Source organism: Bacillus rossius, chromosome 1 (genome assembly GCF_032445375.1).
Source record: "Bacillus rossius redtenbacheri isolate Brsri chromosome 1, Brsri_v3, whole genome shotgun sequence".
NCBI lineage: Eukaryota > Metazoa > Arthropoda > Insecta > Phasmatodea > Bacillidae > Bacillus > Bacillus rossius.
Window position 1 is genome coordinate 23,845,955 of NC_086330.1, and position 22,344 is coordinate 23,868,298.

The 22,344-nt window shown below is 39.5% G+C and overlaps 1 protein-coding gene across 3 annotated transcripts in view; it reads left to right on the plus strand.

The window, feature by feature from the left end:
* The window catches only part of LOC134533177 (lysine-specific demethylase 3A), a 411,862-nt gene that overhangs the window by 157,682 nt on the left and 231,836 nt on the right, over positions 1 to 22,344 (plus strand). Inside the window, exon 1 of one of the 3 annotated variants that reach the window (XM_063370561.1) lies at positions 11,366 to 11,577. The exons of the other annotated variants lie outside the window; for them this stretch is intronic. The gene's annotated coding sequence lies outside the window, so the exon portion shown is untranslated. Of the gene's footprint in view, positions 1 to 11,365; positions 11,578 to 22,344 lie in introns of those variants that run through there. 3 annotated transcript variants of the gene reach the window in all.

Here is a 22,344-nt window from a genome sequence, read left to right on the forward strand (position 1 = left end):
ACAAAATAATAACTATTAATAGAACATATCTCGACAGTTATTACCGGAAAAAAAGATCATTTTTAAGTGTAGCGGCTTCTGAGAAAAATCCCTACGCATTTATAAAAAAACATTTTTTTTAGAAACTATTAATTTTGACTTATCGTTTATTTATAATGTTGCTTGGGGTTTTATTGTAATTGGAGTACATTTATTTATCTGGACTTATTTGAACTGCATAGTTCTAGTTTATTACAAAGAAATGTGCACATGTATAACACTAAACACATTTTCATAATTATGTGTGAAAAACAGATTGAAATATACGGAAACAACATAATAGTACTTATAATCATTGCTAAACATTATTACTTAGGCGTGTGAAAATTCTAAACAATGAAAATTTCCGCTTTTTTCATGTAAAATTTTAAGTAACGAGACAGTAACAAAAAATCCCACATTTTTACTTCTAACTCTTTCGTTAATGTTTAAGAAACTGATTGACTTTGCCAGTCACAGAAACGTAGGTTACAAGTAGTATCCTTAAACTTTATCTTTGGTAATTTTAGTTTATTTATTAATTATATGTCACAAACACGCGAATTATGTATGTTTGAATGACACTCGTGTTGCAATTTTTAAATGCAGTGAATTGCTAGTCATGTTCTCAAACCATCACATAATATTACATACACACGTGCACATACAAAATATCCAGACAGTTTATTATTTAAAATATGCTTCAAAGATCCTTATTAACATTTAAAAAAACAATCGAAAATGGGTGAGAATTTATAAAAGTTTTAAACCGATAACTCCAAACAACAGTAGTAATTTGTGTGGCTACCTTACAGGAAATAATTCCACAGAAAATTGCTCAAGACCAATTACCAAAACGACCAGCGCTCTGTTAAATCTTCCATAGAACCATCCATACCTGCTGTGCCATAGAAGATTCCAAGGAAAATTCTCTCATGGCGTACCTGCTTTATCATCTTGCAAGTTAAAATTTGAAAAAAGAAAACAAAAAAAATAATAACTTGTTCACTTGCATCTATGCATCCCATACGTTGAATTACCGATTGTCTTGTCAGTTCATAGAGTGTTTTTTTTGGCAGACTTGTGCAGGATTCGATCCCAAAATTTGTTGCAGGTCGTAATTCTGTCCATGGTCACCCAGTACTGTGGTTAAGTGACACGTCACGTCGATGTTGCAAGGGTCGCGGGTTCGAGTCCAAGCATATAACCTGACTCAGCGGTCCAGAGCTCAGCGTGATATTAGGGGTCACGTAAAAACTCTGCCCTTCCTCCTTTGTTCGGTCCAGTCTTGTTTTCTGTTTGCTTGTGCTGAAGTTTCAGAGCACCCGGGGAAAGGATCAGAAAAAGTTAAGTAGTTTTTTTTTCCCCCTTCGGCAGACATTCATGCCGTAGCTGGGTAACGATCGCTACCGACGGCATCTTGCGCTAACCTCCGCCTTCACTACACGCCCGGTTACCATGGTTACCGCCGGTAACTGTTTCAGTTTTATGAAACTCTCCTCCTGGAGAGGTAATATGCCGGGTCGAGTTGTTCTTTGATACGGCTTGGGGGGGGGGGGGGGGGTAGGGAAAAGGGTGTTGGGGGAGCTAACTTGTTCATAATCCCACATCTGGGATCTCTGATCAGCGTTGCCAACAACGTAGGGCGAAGTGGTTAGCTTAATTTTAGAGCATTACAATTATTAACAAAAAAAAAACACTGAAGAAACAGGTATGCAATCGAGTATATTACCTTAATACCTGGTTATTCCAATTAACTAGTCACATAAAGATGGAAGCGGCCACGAACACGTAAGAATGTAGAAGATAAAAAATTTCACTTTAGTCACTTTGCCCGACATGCCCGGGTAAATTAGATAATCAGCCCGGGAAAAACGAATACATTTCAAAACATGTATAGTCGAAAGTCAACACAAATATGAGTCATGACCACTGTAGCTTTTACATGGCTCATGACACCTCATAGTACACCAGACACATTGTATCCAGTCCTCTTCTGGTGGCTCCGTGTAAGGTTCTTCACCTGGCAGGAAAATTTTGTTTAGAAACACCTGTTGTATTTATTGTCGGTTCTTCTGAGAAGCGATTAAGTTTCCTACCTGTTTTTTTTTTTTTTTTTTTTTTTAGCATCTTTTGACGGGGTCGTTACCACAACGCCGAAATACCACAACGCCGAATGTCCAAATTGACCACAACGCCGACTAACCTTTGTGGCAGTCCTGCAATGACATTTTTCGGCGTTGTGATACACAGCAGTTTTCTAGCTGTCGGCGTTGTGGTCAATTTGGCATTCAGGCGTTTTGGTATGTCGGCGTTGTGGTGCGTCCCCCTTTTGACGAATCTTTTTCTTTACTGTTCTCTTACAGGGGTGCTCGTAAGAATTTATGATCGCTGGCATTTTCTTTTGCGTCTGCCTAACAACGTCAGCTCTGTACGCAACTGGAAGTGGACGGATGTCTTGCGGACTAAAAAAAATAGATTTTGCCCGATCCTTCTTACACTGCGATGTTTCACTGAAACAAGTTTTAAGCTGGGTTGTTTCAGCTTGAAGGGAGCCACAAATAGTAGATGAATTAGCAATTGTTTGTGAATGAAATTCGAGAATGTTATTTATTGGCAGAGCCAAGATCTGGATTTGTGTTCAAAGGGACTGGAAGACTAGTGATGTCTGACTGACCACTGCGAACATCAGAAGCAGCATCACAGTCCGGGCGAAAAGGCACGAAATATGGGGCACTATCAGTTTCTGAAGACAATTCCGAAATCCATATGCGAGATCTGAATTATCTGTAAAAAGAGCTGGAGCATTATCCACACGAGAGAAAATATGAGTATTATAGGGCCAGATTACTTAGAACCGAAATCCACTTATTTAATTTTGAGCAGTTGCCACTCTGAAATATGTAGACGAGAATAATTTGGCTACATGTTACTGATTTACAATCCTTCCAGAATTTTTTTTTTAAATTCCAATTGCCTGATCAAAACACGACTTTATATAATGGCTGCATCTTGTGTGTCGTATGAGGGGGAAATGAGAGAAACTGAGCATAATTTTCTTTGGTAAAAATCTAAGACCTTGGTGTATTTATGCGATTCGTGATGATCAAGAATAAGCAGACCTTCCTGTCTGGAGTAGGACGAATTTGTTCAACAAAGAACTGCAGCCACAGAAGAAAAACATGTCCGTTGATCCAACCATTATCTATACAAGAAGCTTGACAGCCGGAGGATTATCATCCAGTATCTTTTCCTGCATGAGTTTTCTTGCAAATACAATAAGGAACCAGTTGCATTGCAGAAGAACAGAGCAGTTGGTTTTCCCCTTTCAGTAATAGCAACTATCCCCACTTGCTTTTAATTTGTCGTTGACAAAGTTTTGGGTGGTTTATTAGTTGAGTTTGAATTCCTGTTTCATCCATATTGTACATACGAGATGCCTCAAGAAGATGTTTCTCTCTTAGTTCCCTCAGGAGATCATAAAATCGAATCACTTGTGGGCGATTAAATTCCCTTGATCTGGCAATTGAAGTGGGTTCTGTGAACGTAGCGATGTGTTTGATTGCCACATCAGCAGCTCTTCGTTTTTGGAAAGGACGAGGAATTAAATTCTTCTCTGCAAAAATCTGTAACAAATTTCTTGAACTCGTCCCTCGTCATACCATTAAATAAACTGTCCATGGTATGTAGATATTCTACTAGTTGGTCTTCTTGTACCTTCTTAAAAACTGTTCTGAACCTCCGTAACATATTTTGAGATGATCCTGATTTCAAATGCCTGCACAAAGTTGCAAACAGAATGTTGAACTTGGAAGCTATGGCGTTATAAGAACCAAGCGCAACTACCACTTTCATTCCAAGCACCCTGTTTATTTGTCCTTGTGTGATTATAGACGATCTGAAATAATAAAATATAAGGTGATTTTTGAACAGCATTAAGTAAAGGAAGTAGATATTCATTAAATAAAAATAATAGTGAAATGAATCAATGAAAAAAGAAATATAAAACAGTTAATACCCTCAGAAAGATTTGTTTGAATTCAATCAATTTGGTTTGAGGGTATTTATTTTTATAGCTGAGAACAAGCATTTGGTCTAGCACAACAATTAGCGAACAATTAGCGAGAACAAGGTACAACTCGGAGATTCCAATATTTCACCACACGTACTGTGAGCCTAAACTCCAAAATGACAATGTTTTCAATGATTGTTGGTTGAAATAAATTATACCAATAATTTTTTTATATAGTTATATTTTACTTTATTTGAAATAATAAAATGTATTCTCGCAATGAAGAAACAATAATTATTGAATCATTAAAATATTATATGGTTTTAAACTCCTGGAAACGTAACCCTGGAAAACCGAACAATATTCACTTTGTAATCTTAGCTTTGCCAGTTTAACCTCTACTAACCTCAAAAGAAATTTTGTAGGTGAAAAATAAATGCATAGAAAAGACGGTCGAGTAGAATTTGAGGAGCAGGAGCAGAAAAGCCATTTTGTGCACAGAATATAACACTGATTATAAATATCTTTGTAGTATTCAAAAATTGCAATACTTTGAGAATACTTAAGTAAAAATCTGCAAAACACAAATTGTCTAATAATGTCCAAAACAACAGTTTCTCAACCATGCTTGTAGGTTCCTCACAAGCTCTGTAGATGTCACTACCTGTAAGAACTATACTGTGGAGTCGGCTAGCATATCGTTTGAGAAATAAGAGTTATTCGCTCTACCCGGACAGTTCGCTTTGCTCAGGCTTTCCCTGAAATGTGAATTATTTATTCAAAATGTAAAATTTCCGTACCGACTGCAAAATTTCCGTACCGACTGCAAAATTTCCGTAATTTCACGTAACTGTTGAAAAAATGAAATCAAAGCAATAAATAAATTACGCATGTACCAACAATTGTGATATTTCATGCCTTAAATGGACACTTAAGTGTTCATGTGTACATCTGTAAATTGTTATTTCTACAGTTCTTTCAGCTTTTTATATAGATTATATAGTTTTAATAAATTTTCTAGTTAGATGTCATTAAATATTTCAAGCTAAGGCAACTAGTTATGGGCAGAATGATTGACCAAATCGATTCATTTTAATCAGTTGTACGTAATGATTCGTACAAAAGATTCGTTTATTTCGTTCTTTTAGTTCTGACAAGCAACAAGGGATCCGGCTCATCTCAAGAGTCATGACTCGTTCACCCATTTGAATATTCGTCACGTCTAGGCGACTGGCCTTGCCTGGCTATTTATTGTTATCTGGTCGGCTCGTGTAGCTAGCTGTAACGCGATACTTGTTTGAGTCGATAACCCCCGCTCCCACGTCTTTTAATGCTCTTGTGAATACGCGGACACTGCGATTACTGATTACTCTTGACTTTCGACGTCGTGAGTCATTTTACGAACGAATCAGACTTCCCGGTTCACTTTCCTCCCCTCTCTTGCGTTTTATATTCTCCCGAATTGTGTTCAGCTTTCGAGTGATCGACTCTCAAAACACCCGATTCTTTACGTAGCGAACGAATAACATGCTTTTGTTCACTTGAAGATTCGTTCATTTCGAACGAACCGTTCACGAACGACACATCGGAACAACATTTATTGTCTTTTTAAAAGAAAAGAAAAAGTAAAAGTAAAAGTGGCTGACAAAAATTACACACCTTGAGCACCAACTAAATAAACCTATATTTACTTCATTAATACTCTGTAGGTTTCCACATTAAACATAATGAAAATACGGATATGTAGAACCATTTCCTGTAGTGTCAATAGTGCGAATTTCCGTGCTTGTGATTTATGGAACGTATAAATTAAAATATTCCGCGCGTGTTTCGTGAAACCATATAATGTTTCCGGGCGGTTGGCAACGCTGCTCTCGATGGGCGTGGGCAGACCAGGGGAATAGGGCGACTACTCCCAGGCAAACAGGTTCCCGAGATGACTGACTCCCTCTCACAGCTGCATGACGACCCTTTCATCCCTTCGGAGGGCACGGCCCTTTCTGAAATGCCCTCCCGCTGCCGTGCCCACCATCCATCTCCCTCGCCTCTCCCCCTCGCATTGTTATTATTATTATTACTATGCGGCGGGTCCAGGCTTTCCCCCTCCCTGCCCCCCCCCCCCTCCTCCAGCCTGTAACCATCCGGGCCAGGACACACCGCACTCGGGGCAGAACGGGAATTGTAGATTATATCCAGCACAGACGAGAGCTCTCACACACTAGCATTCACCCGCGTATTCTGAACACGGGGGTTTCGAAACGTACCGCTAATTCTCACTGGTTCCTGGAAAGGGAAACACTGGAAATGTGACCTACCCAGTAAATATTACAACAGACTAATTTTTTTTTTTTTACAGATGTGGCATATTGTATTGTATAGCTACGAACCCCTACATTTATGTTTCATTTTTCCAAGTGTTTTTTTGGAATAGTTTTTAGTGTTTTATTTTCTTAATTAATATTGTTCATTAAGCTTCCTTAATTTATTGTATTCAATAGTGTGGTCCCAATGTTCAGTGTATAAGTGTTTTATTTTTATAATGTAGTGTAATAACACGAGTAAATTGAAAACCGGCCTAGTGCTGAATTTTGTTCGTGTTTAAAATAAAATAAAATAAATAAATAAATAAATGAAAGTGTTAGTTTTCGGACTGCAGAATATGCAGACAATATGATGTGACCAAAAAATGTTTTGTATCAACGAATCTCACAAACATGCAAGTTGCAAGATTACATATTCGACATTCGGATTAAACTTAAAAAAAAAATAGGAATGACGATCAAAATAAATAGCATAAATTTCATTTAGCTGTGATACTTGCCTTGAAATTTTTTTTTTACGATAGTCTAATGAAAACGATTACTGGCGGAATATATATTTTAGTATATAATTTCTGTTGAGCACTTGAGATATGTGTTTAGCAACATAGCTCGAGATTTTAATTTAACTCTGAAAATCTTTAAAACGCATTTAAAATATTTTATATAAACTTTATCAAAGTGTTTTGATGAGTACGAAACAACTGAATGATGGATGTATCCAAATCGAAATCTACAAAAAAAAAATATAAAAAAATATTGAATTCACCAATTCGAACATGGCTTGACACATTTGTAAGGAAATATGCGTTATCGCAGTTTTTCCGTGTGTTCGTGCTAAAGCCTTTCTGTCGAGTCAAAAGGTTTCGGGTTAGATTGGAGCTTTGGTTTCAAGGTCTCTTCCTACCTCCTTCTGGGGACCTTAGTATCTGAGTTTTGAGTCACTGAAAGCCTGAAAGGACTCCAGAAAAATCTAATAAGTTACTGTGTTTAGAAATAATATATATAACTTATTTGGAAGTGTAGTTTATTGCACTGCATTTTGAAATTAGCCATGGGCTTTGGGGGGAGGGGGGAAATTGGACAATTTTCGTATGGGATAAATATTAAATCGGTACAGACATTATGTTATATTTAACTGTTTATATGTTACTGTGAGAGCAAATCTAAAATAAAAACAGACACATTTTTTTCCGGCAACTCAGTAGGCATCCAGGGGGGTTGTGTCGTATTGAACCTCCCTACCGCAGGAAGATCAGTGGCATAAACCATCTCACGTCAAGTCATCTCACGGCGGTACCCACCTGGGTTCGCGAAATCTCAGAATTCGACAAAATGAGTCAACATAATAAAAGATTGGGGGGGGGGGGGAGGGTAGGCCTCACGTGAAACAACTTTCATGGCGTCTTTCATTGCTCTTGCAGTGTGCGTCATTACGTTGCTCGTGACTTTCGCAAGCTTCAGAGAAAGAATGATGATTGACTGAGGTTAAGAAGACATCAGAGGCTACGAGGGGTTGGTTGTCGGATGAAGACGGTTGCGTTGGCGGGATGAATGGGCGGGGTTTCACACGGTGCGAGCCGAAGTCCGCCCGCGAGACCCCGGCTGGCATGAGGTCCCTCCAGTGGGTGTTTTCCCACCGCATGATAGTTGATAACATCGCCGGCGGAGCCAAGTCGTCCGGGGGGGAGGGACAATGGGCGATGGGCGTGGCTGCGGAGTTAGCGCACTGCCTGGTTATTCCGCCCAGGGCTCGTCGGAAACAATGGCCGGGGTCCCTTTGTCGGGGTTGATCAGCCCTTGTAAGGAAGAAGCGCCGTGTGTGGGTTTACCCCGCGCAGGGTTGAGGAGGAAGGGGTGGGGGAAGGTTCAGGAGGGAAAGAGGGGGGGGGGGGGGCTTCAATATGCGTGCCGCATATCACCGCCCTCCGTCTAATCACCATTCCCCTCCACCTCCGTTTCTCATGCACGCGTGTGCGCGCGCACGCTATGCTGCTTCCCCCCCCCCCCGACTCTACACCCCTACCAGAGAGAGAACTACTCCGTCCCCCTTCTGAATAAACGACCTTGAACACACGGGAGAGATGCTTCCGTCTCGGGGGAAACCAGCTGCAACTGGACCTGTGCCAACGTAATGAATTTAGATTTCGTTAAAATACGAGCCGTAGTCTCTCTTTTCCCGTGCCCGGAATGTTTGTCACAATTATTTTTGACGCTTATTTAATTTATTGAAGTGGAATTTCTTTGGGTTAAGTCGAGGTTATGACGTCATCACAGCGGAAACTGAACATTAAAAATAAAGTAACGCTCATAGCGATTAAAGTAGTCTCGGGCAACGAGGCCAGCTTCCACAGGCAAATGAAAGTATGTCTCAATTTGATCAACATGCAAAGTTTTTGCTTAGATTTTAATTAAGTCTCTGTACTGGTTTTTCGTTCGCCATGTTTGTTACAGTTTCGAACCATCAGTTTGAACCTCCATTATGTATTTCATTAGCTATCAAAGTAAAATAAACATCTACACGTAGTTTCCTGTTGAGGCAAGGGTCTACTTAGATGGAACGGGGCTGACGTAGCAATCTGCTGCCCTACTCAAGGGACATATCTGTCGTTCCGGCCGGCCTGAAGAATGCGCGAGGTAAGACGAAATGAATTGGTAGGGTAAACGGGAGTACCCTGATAAATCCCACAGGTCACACCAACGTCCGCCACGTTTCCCACATGCGAGAAATCCGGGTACAACCCGTTTGGAAATGGAACCCGAGCGTTGCGATGCGAGTGTTGTGACCATTGGACCACCGATTTGTTGAAGACACAGATGGCAGCAGCAGCAGCAGCAGCAGCAGCAGCAGCAGCAGCAGCAGCAGCAGCAGCAGCAGCGGCGCTCGATGACACGGTTGCATTACAGCGTACTGAGCGCACTGGCATACTGTAGACATGTTTCAAATATTTATATAAACCTACCCTACGATTTTCCTATCTTTATCTGTGAAGTTTCATTTCTAATGCGTATGGTGGCCACGCACCCAATTTGTTTTCTATTCCTGTCGTAACGGTACATACACATAAAAAAAAATATTTTTAATATTAATTATCAGATATTTTTGAAGCTAAACTAATTACGAACTACATGTGTTTAACTATGCCTCAGGAAAATTTTAAGAAAAAATTAATTTCGCTAACTGTAAAAATGTATAATGGACCAACCCGCATCACGTTGGCTATGCATAACTTGAGCCCCAGTAATTCCGTGGGTTTGACGACTCTTGTTTCTAGCCATAGACGTGTGTTATTTGTTAATTGGCCGTCGTACTAGAGAGAGAGAAAGAGAGAGATGAGAGAGAAAGAGAAAAAGAGAGAAAAAGAGAGAAAAAGAGAGAGTGCGCGCTTGTACTAGATATCCAGAAACTTGGCGGATTGATTCAGTCAACAATCATTGTATGTTTTTTTTTTTCGACGCCTTCAGAGTGGACCACAGCTGTTTTGCCACGTCCCGATGTATTCCAAACGAATGTCAAAAAGCAGCAACCAATCGCGTTCAGTTCGTTCAAGACCATAAACGTACCCCGATCACACTGCTTCAGAGACAGCCGACAAGAATCGCCTCGGGAGAAAAGTGAAGGCTGTTTAATTTATCTTGAGAACATCGGGCGCTTCGTCCAGGAAAGGTGGTGAAAGTTGCTGCATCTTCCGGGGACGCCTGAGGTATATATCTGGTTAAGTGCCGCAATTGCGTTCTAAAACTGTTATTGTTATAAAAATTACAAGTCGGTAAATATAATTAATGTGGGCGATCGGAACGTTTTTCTGAAGTCCAAGGACAATAAATTATCGTACCTGAGGAAATTTATTCTTCAGATAAAAATATTGTTATATGCTGTTTATAATTTTTATTGTGGCATAATGCTGTTACGAGTTGGTCCTGAAGGATATCCCAATTAATCTTTTGCAGTTTTATTTACTAACCAATTTTTACACTATTAATTGAATTATAACAATTTAAATATCTAGCCACAAATTAATATTTCATTTAGTACACAATTTGCTCTCACCACTGGAGCTCGGCTCGACAGAAAGGAATTAGAACAGTATCACAGCACAGACGAATACAGTGAGCTACAACGACAAGACAGTTTGCTACAAAAACAGTTACTACACGCAAACAACAACTTTAGACAACACTGTGACGGACAAGAGGACGATTCTATTAAATAGATAATCTGGAATACACACTGTTTTGCCGCGACATTTTTTCTTACTAATTCTCTGAACTGTCTATTCATTTAACATTGGCTTATTTCGGCTTGTTTTGTGTGTGTTTATATGTTCATCTATCTTTGCCCGTTCTTTTGATTTTCTCTATGACATTCAACTAATAAGCGTTTGTCCATAAAACAGTTTTAAGTCAAGTAACTATACCTTGCAAAATTTCATAGAAGATGGATGTTTTAATGGCGCGCCTAGTTGCGAAACGTTAGCTTTAGTTATTGACAGAGCATGACTGTTGCATTCGTATCGCTTTCTCTTAGCTCTAACCAACTGCGGCAAAGGATCCCATTGTATTAGCGCAAACGCCTTCCCTTTTTTTCTCCCCTTCCTTTTTTATCTGTCGTCTCCCACATTTCCTATACCCATACGTAATGCCATTCGTGAGCACCATGAATAAAAGAGAGTTCAAGGTTTTTTCTAGTTCGTGCAGGTTTTTTTTTCCCCCCCCCCATCCCAGTCTTGTGCCTCTCCCTCTTTTAAAACAAAAACAAGTGTTGTTTTCTTTTTTTATCGGTCGCCTCGCGCTCACTCTCCTCTCCCCTCTTCCATCCTCCTCTCATACTACCTCCCCTCTACACTCACTCCCTCCCCTTCTCCTTCAATTAGTGTCGAGGCGGTATGACTCAACAGAGACCGCCTACCGGAGTCCGGGTCGTGGCTATGGCAACGCCGCATTTTCCCTTCCCCTCCCTGTTCACCCCACACCCCCCTCCCAGAGAACCTGTCTCCTCCGCTATCTCCAGATTGCTCCGCCAGACAGCACTGCTGTCGAGTGTTGCAGCTAGCCAGCTCTCTGCCTCTGCGTGGGATATTGTAATAACCTCCGAGGGGGGTGAGGGGAGTAGGCTGTAACCTAGAATAACCAGTGCTTTATTTTTTTATTGATCGTGTGCGGTCTGGTGAAATTGAGCGGTTACCTGGCCTTGAATTTGCTACAGTTGGGAGCACAGCAGTGGAAAAGGTGAGTAATGGACGGAACTATCAATTCGGTTCAGTTCACGCAGAATGTGAAGTAATTTAGAAACTTGAGGACGAATATCAGCTAGTTTCACTGTGACGCTGTGTGTGCTGTTTTTAATGTTATTATTTGGACTAGGGGAGCAACCAAGTCATATTTTGACTCAAATTTATATATTGAGTCTCCTTTGTCTATGCCACAAGTTTTTCGTTATAATACATGAGTGTGTTATGTTATTCGTAAAATTCTAGCTATTCATTGGAACGTATGTAGGACACATTGGGACTTTGTTAAAATAAGTAAATTATTCTAATTTATTCGTTACATAATCTTATTGTTGAAGGAATGTTCGTAGCTATACTGCACACTTAGTTATTTTTAGATGTATTTCAGAGACATAACTGAAACATAGTAATGTTTTTGCAACATTACCAAAATGTGTGTGAAATGTTTGTGCTAAAAGAGTGCATGAGTGTCATATTTAATACGATATATCAACAAGAGTGAAGTAATAACAGTTATATCAGATTTCGTCACTTCATATCGACTTGGCCAAATCGTTAACATAAATATTGTTTATCGGCTACTATTTATATAGAAATCTGAACGATCACTATCTTGAATTATATAATGGAAAAGTGTCTAGGTTATATAACATACACTTTGCCATCGTTCATCTATGAATGAAAAACTCTAGCTGGTCTTGTTTCAACTGGTGTTATCAGTTGTTTCGCTTGTGTAGCTACATCACTTTCCCTCTGTAATGGAAACTATTCCGAACAAAGGAAACGCATTCAAATAATAGATGATACAATGAACTAATTGAACGATAATTTAGCTAGTTTAAGGCAAGGAGTTTTTAATGATTTCTGTACCGATAACTTGGTGTCGCGTATGTGTACTCGTAAGTTATATAATTATAACTAACGTGTTTTTGACAAAATTAGTTTAGGTACTTTCAATAGAAACAGTTAATGTGAAAATAAGTCATGTAGAGACATATATTTATTATCTTAAAAAAAATTACACGGTGTACATTGCGCATTTGAAGTTGGGATACAGTCCAAATCGCCACAGTAATCTTACGAATGCAAATCGCTCTTACGAAATTATTTGGTTTACATTTTAATGACTCGCAGTGGACTGAATACAACTCAGTAGGGTTCCAGTTTGCAAATACTTCTGTTGGAATTGCATTCGGGAGCTCATTCCATTCCTTTTTATCTGTTTTGGACGTGGATGGAAAGTGGATAGAAAATGGCGGCTGGCCAATTTAGATGTTTAAATTGGTTCACAAACTTTAGGACTTGGTAATTTTTTTCTCTCCTGCTACGGTGAGGAGATAGAAAATTTACTTGCAGTTTATATTGAAACTTGCTTTAAGGCGGATGAGGCCCCGCCATATTGGATTTAAAAAAAAACTGCCACTGCTTGCAGTGTGGATTTTTCATTACTTACATTAGCTTGACAAGACATATGACATAGCTTGGGATACTTGTAAAGTCCACACTCTTAGACACATAGTATTTCAATTCGCCCCTGTGGGTTTTGTGTCATTTTCGCCAAGGTAAAAGGCAGCATTATGGAAACTACTAGGTATGATCTTACAATTGAGATTTCCACATTCTGGAAAGTGAAGAAAACTGGAATCGGTCCTAAGTAATTTACTTGAAATCTTAACCAAGTTGTGTAAAAATCACCTATGATAGTAATTTGAGGGTAAAATTTCATGCTCCAGTCTGCCATCACCCGAACTGTCAAATAATTTTTTGCAGCTGTTTTAGTTCATTCAATAGCGTAGGTAAGGTTCTGTTTGAAGTTAGTGAAGAGAGAACTGGGCTAGCTATGGACATTGTGGATGTTGGATTTTCTTTATTTCAATCAGAAAATTGTAAAATGTTGTTCAGATTATTTTAATTGAAATGTTTGTCAGGGAAATATCAGTACAGATTTGTGTGGACACTCTGGCATAGTGACGCAAGTGCAGTTTGAGCTAACTTCGTACACACAATACAAGAAATTTGGGCCTCCGTTTCACACTCCCAGTTGTTTAATTCATTATTTTTGTCAATGTTATTAAGTGATTTTTCTGTAACTTTTTTTTTCCGAAAGCTCTCTTGCATTTGTTGAGTCACAGCTCATCAGATATTTAATAAACAAAACGTTATTTTCGAGCTACAAAAGGTCGCGCAATTAAGTATGTTGCGAAATCTATTGTGACTTTTTTTGAAGTGAAACTTCTTTGGGCGCGATGAGAGTAAAATTTCAAGGCCAGAATTTAATGCAAAGTTTTCGTCAACACTGTTTTGAAACGTTTCTGACGCGAAAAGGACAGAGCATAAATAGGTTCTTGGCCCCGAGAGTGATAGATGAACGAAAGAATAAGACAGTGTGTGCGTAAGCGCTTGTTTCAGAAAATAGATATTGGTATCCTTTACAGTCAGCGGTTAATACCTTGAATTTTATATTTGCTACCAGCGCACTCGCGTGCTCTTACGATATACTTGAGTCGAGATTTGAATTGCCAAAGAAGTTTCACTTCTATTACGTGTACTGAGTTACGAATACGCGCTCCTTTTTTTAGGCGAATTTCAAAGAAATATTACGTATTGTTGCTGTTACCGTGGTGCGACTTTCGGAAAAATTTTATATAGTTTTTCGTTTCATGGTCCATAGAGTCCAAAACCATCGTCAACTTAAAACGCCAACTCATATGTATAATCACAGTTTTGTGGACACGATGACTTCCGCAATTTTTCACAAATCACTTCCAAACTGATACATAAAATATAGTAGTGGAAAATCTCGGTCAAGTTCGTTCAAGGCAATATCCGACCAAAGGGGTATGCATGGGGAAGGTTTTTTATTAACAGAAAAATCGCTGTAGCTCCCATAATATGGAACGTATCACATCCGTTTGAACTTAACTCGTAGGAGTAATACCAAAATCTTTTGTCTGAAAACGTTTTTGATACAACCAACCATAACTGCAAGGGGTTGAAAAACAAGGGTTGGAGGACAAAAAAAATCATAACTCCCTTTGTAGGCACAACATAGAATTCGTGCAAGTTATTAATTGATCTTTTAGTTTTTGTCTAAGACTTTTACCTGAAACAATATTTGATTAGACGAGCTGCAAGGTGGTTAAAATAAGTGGGTAGAATTTAAAGAAATTAATAATTTCCGTACTATGTTCACTATTAAAAACTTTCTCTGTTTTATTGTAAAACCTTAAATTATCATATACAACTTTCGGCTGATATAATTTTTTATACCACCATTCATTACTGAAAAGGGTAGAATAAACAGGGGTTGAATGACAATAACATTTCTTAACATCCTTCGTAGGCACACTTATCATATTCGTTCAAACTGTTTCTAAATGTTATAATTTTTACCTTTAACTTTTGTCTGAAACAATTTTGACAATATAAACAATTACTGCAAGTGTTAAAAAATTGGTTGAAATAATAAAATAAATAAAACTTTCATTCCATGTACTCTATCGAATTAATTTTTATTTTCGTTTAATTTTTAAACTAATGATGAAAACTTTTGTCACAGTATATTTTATATCACAAATAATCACTGCAAGTGGTGGAAGTAACAAGGGTACAAAGAAAAAATTTCATTACTTTTTTAATATATGTACTATAAAATCCATTATAATTGATTGTAAAACTCCTAAACTCTATCTAAAACCTTTGGCTGAAACAACTTTGAAGCAAAGAACTATTAGTGTAACAACTGTAGAAAATGTGTCGAAAATATAAAAAAATTAAAGTTTTTAGTATCAGATTTGCAGGAATTTATTAATGATATTAATATTACCTTAAACCTTTGTCTAAAAAAACTTTTTTATACGACTACGTCTTAGCGTAAGGGATGAAAAGTGGTGTTAGGAGGTCAAAAATATTTGCATAACTACTTTAGCTGGCAGAATACGAATTCCGTTACGATATTCATTCAATGCTGGATGCATTAAAGTTAAAAACAGTAATATAATTTCGCTGCATGGAAAATTTTGAGAACATATAGAATGTTGGGTAGGTTAAATTAAGTTCTTAAAATGTTTCAGGAGTTTATGGAATTATCTTTGAAATTTTTTGCTTAATTTGTGTTTTTGTGTTTTGGGTATTTTTCAGTTTTCTTCTACAGAAAAAGTGCTTAGCAATGGCGTATGTCCAAAAGCTTACATCAAGTTGAGTTTATGGAAGTTTCCAAAATATTTCCAGAAGAAATATGTACTTGTAAATCTACCTACGCCTGTGGGCCGTGCCAAAAGGTTTTTATTTTGATAGTTACTTACAGGAAGAGCCCTCAGGTGATGGCAACGAGGAGGGAGTATTGTAAATAACCGACATGGTGTGCGAACTCGTGCAATTAGCGAATGGCCGTTCAGCGCTGTTGCCGTGTGGGCACGGGACCACGGGAGCAAGCAAGCGGCGTGTTTGCGGGGCACTCGAGCGGGCGACCGGCCGCGGGTTTTGTTTTCCCTCGCGCCCGGTCGCGGCCGGCGCACTATCATCGCCTACGTGCTGCGCGCGCGCGCGTGTGTTCGTGTCCGCCGCTGGGTAACGCGCGCAAACGTGATTACACAGCCCGCGAACTTCGCCCGGCCGGGAGTTCCTGCTTCTACTAGGCCACGCTCTCTCTCTCTCTCTCTCTCTCTCTCTCTCTCTCTCTCTCTCTCTTTCTCTCTCCGGCGGTGACCATCCTCTCGGATGTCGCTACACGTCAGTGTTAGCACGCTAACATGGGACATCACATGAAAAAAAAAACCTAGGTTGATCAAATCCTTTTACATTGCCTTACTCTCAAGTCTTTCAGCGTGGTTTACACCTGTATGCATGGGCGTAGGTCTCTGTGGGGAGGCAGGGAGGCGGATAACCCCCCCCCCCTCCCCAATGAAATAAAGAAGCTCCTCTCTGAGGTGGGGGGGGGGGGGGGGGGGCACGCTTGCGCTTTTGATGGGTTTTGATGCGCTTTTGCGGGGTTTGATGTCGAAACTATGTTTTACGGATAACTTTTTTAAAGTTTCCGGTTTGTTGCATGCATATAAGCCCTATATATGGGCGGTATACAACAAAGAAGCACGCTATCCAGATATGACCTGTGTCGGTTAAAACCCTCCCTCTCCCCTTGCGAAATACCACCTGGCTCCCCTTGCGAATCATACAGATTTGCCCTGTCCATATGTTTGAAAGAATTTAAATAATCGAATTATTGTAGATTTTGTTTCATTTATGAACATTTTTAATGAAACTATATTGAGTATTCCCTTCATTCCCATTATTTTTATATTTTGTACTGTGTGTAATTATGATGACTTTCAGACCTCAGAAAAGAGCTAAAATAGTTTTTATAATGGCTGTTATTGATCAAAATTTCGGGTTCTTGGTCTACTTTAACTGGGAGTTAATCAAAATAACCCAAAAATCTCCGTCATTTCGTCCTCCCTGCAATTCGAAGATGGGTTCGTCGTGGTTTCTCGCTGGATTTACGGTGAGTAACCATGACGTAATTACTCGGGCAAAAAAAAAATTTAACTATGAAAATTAGTCTCTTGAGTTTTTTACTTTATATGGCGTAAATGTTAACAACAAAAAGTTTTTTTTTGCGATTCTGGTGTAGTGAGACTTCGGTAGGAATTTGCAATAAAAGCTCAATAGGATGCTGTACCTTGAACCAGGAGGAGTGACTGCCCTTAGGTGGCCTCCACCTCCATCATTAGTCCCGTAGTTCATTCACGTGGGTGAGACAGCGGCGCGGTGCGAATATATTCGTGTAGCCAGGGTGGGCGTCTGGCCCACATCCCTGCCCCCCCCCCCCCCCAGTGTCCTCCTCTTTACCCCCTCTCCCGCTGCCGAGTGGTGAAAACTGCCAGTGTTGGCAGCGCCGGCCAAATATTTACTCTTGCCAGCGCTATTCCGGGCCGACTTTGAAATGAAGCACATGTGTGCTGCAGCCGGGGGTCTATCTCCCTCCTCCCCCCCCCCCCCCGTCGTGCACTCTTGGTTTCCCTCATCACCCCACCCCTCCCTTCCCCCCTGCCATCACACACGCTCTCGCCACCTCACACCCCCTCCCGCTGATCAAACATGCACGCCTGGCCGCTGCCTCCACAGCACACCGGCTGGCACTTCGCGATTCCGGTTTCTCTTGCATCACAACAGTTCCTTTGGGCCTTGTTTTAACATTTCAACCTGTAGTTATTATTACAGTTGTTTTATAATCTATACTAAAATTCCATTTTTGGTGAAAATGTGACCGGCTTAACCTCATACATAGAGACCAGAAAAATTCGCGAGTTCATTTCGCGATAGGCTAAAATACAAATAGTTATACCTCATTGCTGCCTCTGCTATTGGCTCACAACTCACCTGGATGACTCTGGGCCAATGAGATACACCCAACCAAAGCTGTATCGAATCACAGGCTGCTACGTTGGGACGTCTCACAAGACAGCAACCAATGAGTGGGTGACTTTTGACCGAGTGTACGTAGAACTATAGAGTTCATCCTACAGGTCACTGAACCCGCGAATTTTTCCGGTCCCTACTCATAACTTTCCCGGCCATTGTCTGACATCTTCAGGGTTGTTGACCAAACATGAACCAGATGATGCCTGCTGCGATTCAGAGCGAAACGTCGGTACGATACATCACTCAAGACGCGGTTAAACCTCGAAAGCCAGGATGGTTTATCATGCTTTAATTGTGTACATACATCACACACACACACACACACACACACACATATATATATATATATATATATATATATATATATATAAAGGAAATGTACATTATCACTTATTGTATTTAATGTGTGTAAATAATGATTTTATTCTACATCTGGAGTTTTTGACGCCATATGTGATCAACTGAACGAATTAAATAACACAATCGTTCATGTTTATTGGTACATTTTTATATTAATATAGGCTAAGCTGATGAAAATATCATTTTATATTTAAAAAAATAATATTACAGTACATGCATGAAACAAATATTAGCTGGCTGTCGTCTTAAAAAAAATCTTTCGTAATGGCAATAAAATTTTTCTATAGAAGTAACCGTAATAACGTTATTTATGTATTCGAGTTTCGTACGAGGTTGTATTAACATGACTGTGATTCAGTATATTTTATACTTAGAAGATGACAAAGCTTAAATTACGGAGACATGTCACAGATTTTGTCCACACAATCAGGACACGTGGTCATTTAGGTTAGGTTCGGGAGGTTACCGTAAAGAAATTGTAATATTTTGCTTTGGGGGATCGTGGCCGGCAATCTGAAATATGTGGGGTTATCAACACACGCCCTTCGACAAAAAAAGAAATCTCTAAGCGGAGTCGCAAGTTCATGTGAGGCGATATTATATTTTTCTTTATCATTCAAAAAATGCTGTCGTAAACGAATGACACAAACACCGGACTTAGAAACAATTAACGAAGCTTTTTTTTTAATGATTACTTTAAAAGCTCTTAACAACTGTCAAATTGGCGTATTTGGAGCTAACGAAATGTTTAAGATGAGTTCAAAGTTTACTTCTACGTTCTCAATGCCTCACCGCTTGGCACAGAAATACGCTGTGGACGAATGAGGAACAAATAGTTGTAGATAGGTAGTAGAAAGCATGCCGTATGTTGACTACTGCAAGGAAGTGTTTGTTCCCCCTCCCCCCGTCTTGTGCCGAGTAGTGATGACGCCCGTGTCTGGGAAACGACAGTATCCGGGTAACGTTGTCAATAACGATGCTATAATATCTTCTACACTGTAAACACTCGTTTATTTTTGAATTAATGTTAAGCAGTGACTTTTATGATGCCAAAAATGTATATAATGGTTTGGCAGCTAATGCCAAAGAAAAATCTTCTCTTTCGAAATGAAGTCCTGGTTATTCCTCTTAGCTTTAAACGTGTTCCATTTGACCAAACCTTGTGGGAATAGTAGTTTATTTACTAATTTTCCTATTTGGACAGAGCTAAAATATTTGGCTATAATTCCAAGTGTTCAGTTTGTTGAGTGCGTATTGAACATTGCAGCTGCTGTGTGTTGTAGAGTTATGTCTGTTGGGTCCCGAGCTAGATGTCCGCGGATGGAAACCTGTCTCCACAAAGCAGGGAAGATAAAAGAGTAGCAACTCAATGTTATAAATAACGCGCTTATTTTCTTTGGAAATCGGCGAACTGTGCGGTATATATCGGCAAACTAGCAACCTAAACGTCGTTAGCTTTCGAAAGAAAATATTTCCTTACTTTTTTTTTTTTTTTTTGCCCTTTGCTGAGAATATTTACCATTAATGTTTCAGAATATCTATTTTTCCAATACGGAACAACCAAAACACTATGTTTGAATGCTTTATATTTTGTGTCAAAAAAAAAAAAATAAAAAAAAAAAAAACTACACGGACGCTAAGTATGAGAGTTGAAATTCGTAACTTTAGTTTCAATTGCATAAAAAAAATACACACGTGCACGGGACAACTATGCATATTTCATTGCTACCAAGAAACAAACATTGTCAGAAATGTTTCTAAATTAAGAATGTTTGTGAAATTATATATATATATATATATATATATATAATTTAAGTCATGTGTAAGAAATTTCTATGTTTTTTCTTACTTTTTGGTTGTTGGCATTTCTCAACCGCGCAGTTTTTTTTAGTGTCCATATTCCGCCTGCGCAGTCGCGCCCCCCTTGCCCCCCCCCCCCCACCTTGACGGTCCCGCATGCCCCTGGCTCTTCAAGGTCGCGCCGCGGGTAACAATGGCAGGCCTTAGTGCCCCTCCGCAGTCGACGGCCTCCCCAGGGACTCGGCCTGATTTGATGTATCGGCCCATTCGGGCCCCTACCCCCTCCTCATTATTACAGTAAAACATTTTAGTACCTTACAAGTTCTGCTGTGGTATTATAAATTCGTTCAATAAGATATCATCCAGACACTTGAGTGCCCACCTACTTAATAAAACTCTTTAACACTGACTGACGACTGACAATGCATACCTTGAATAGGTAGGTCTAGAAGCATGCCATTTTGCGCTTGAGTTCCTTATATAAACGTAGGTGAGTACTAAGAAAGGATTTTCCTCAGCTGATTTGATCACTTCGAAATCTCACCAATCGTCTTTCGTCTTTTCCACGGTCGCAGTGTCTGGGCAAGTTGCTTCACTCTGTGCATTGCTCTCTTGATTTGTATTTTTACGTGAATAGGTTGCGTATTATAAATCTGGATGCCAGTAATAAAGATTTTACACAGAAAATATAAACCGATCTTAGTATATTAGAGTTGTGTATATATATAATCTACATTCATACATGTAGGGTAAGGGATTACGCATGCGCTATTATAAACAGTCACCACGAGCAATAGGCAAGTTTCTCGAATGTTAGATACAGGATAACTCATCTTCTTTGAGAGCAGATATTGGACACTGGTTGACCAATTTGAATCAAATAAATTTCATTGTGCACTGAAAATAGTAAACTATTTAAACCAGGTTAGATAGGTTTTAAAGAAATTTACTTCATAACATTGTAAGACGAAAATTTCGAAGGAGGGCGCGAAAAGTTGCATGTCGGGGCATATGGCGAATTGGCACAATCGGAATTGCAAGAAAAACCGATCAGAAGAAAGAGCATCTTGTGAATGTTGCATAAAGGTGTCGAATGGACCAGACTTCAGGGAGAGGAAGAAATATAAAATGGCGGAGGTCGCCCGGCCTAGTACAAGTGCAGATATATTGACAGTGACAAGAGTTCCAGTGATAAGCCCTTATGTAGACAGTAAGTTGGAACTATTGTCTTTTTTTTAACTTCCCATGTACACCACGTCTTCACGTTAAAAATTTGCGGCCGTGTTCCAACACAGCCTGCCACTTTTTTTTTTTTTTTAACTTTTTTAACTTTTTCTAAAGTTTCGCACGGTGTGTCTGCCACGTGGTTAGTACCTCCTGGTCTGCCAAGACGGCGTTAATTATTGTTCAAAGGCCGCGAAACACGTTGTGAGCAGAGGCTTACGTGGAAATACCATTTTTTTTTCAAACCATGTATAACTCGACAACTTGTGCTTTATTTGGGAAATGCCGATTGAAATGTCTATACGTGCGGTGTGTTCGTCCCTAGGCCGGAATTGGGAGTACGCGCTTGCATGTACGTATGCACATACGGAAGGTTTTTCGTTGTCACTAAGTGTACACAGTTTTTTTATCGTGACGTCATTACCAACAATCACAAACAGCTAAGGCTTCTAATTGGGGATCTACAAAATTCTTCTTTTTTAAATTACTTGGCAACAACCTAGAACGCAAATGTCTGTACGATTAAACGTGATTGGATTGCGGGTTATTTGTCGCGCTTTGGAAGACTAGAATTCAATGACAAACGCCTAGGAATATAGTGCGACCCGGATGGAAGGTGAAATGTGGTTTTATTTACAAGGGCATACGGTACGCAGGATTTCCGTACTAGGAATGGGAGGTGTTGCTAGGTCGGGATAGAACAACTTCACCCGATGTTTGCTGTCAAATTCTTTACTTTTGTTTTTGGGAGTAGCATGTAAAGGTTACTCCGGGGGCACGGAGTCGGATTGAGCATAGTGTACGCATTCTTGGATTGTGACGTCAATGCGGCCATCTTATATGACCTTGACCTTCAAAATTTACTTAGACTCCTCGTCCCCTGAAGAACATTTACTGGTGGGTGTGTGTGTGTGTGTGTGTGTGTGTGTATATATATATATATATATAAAAGGAGAGGTAC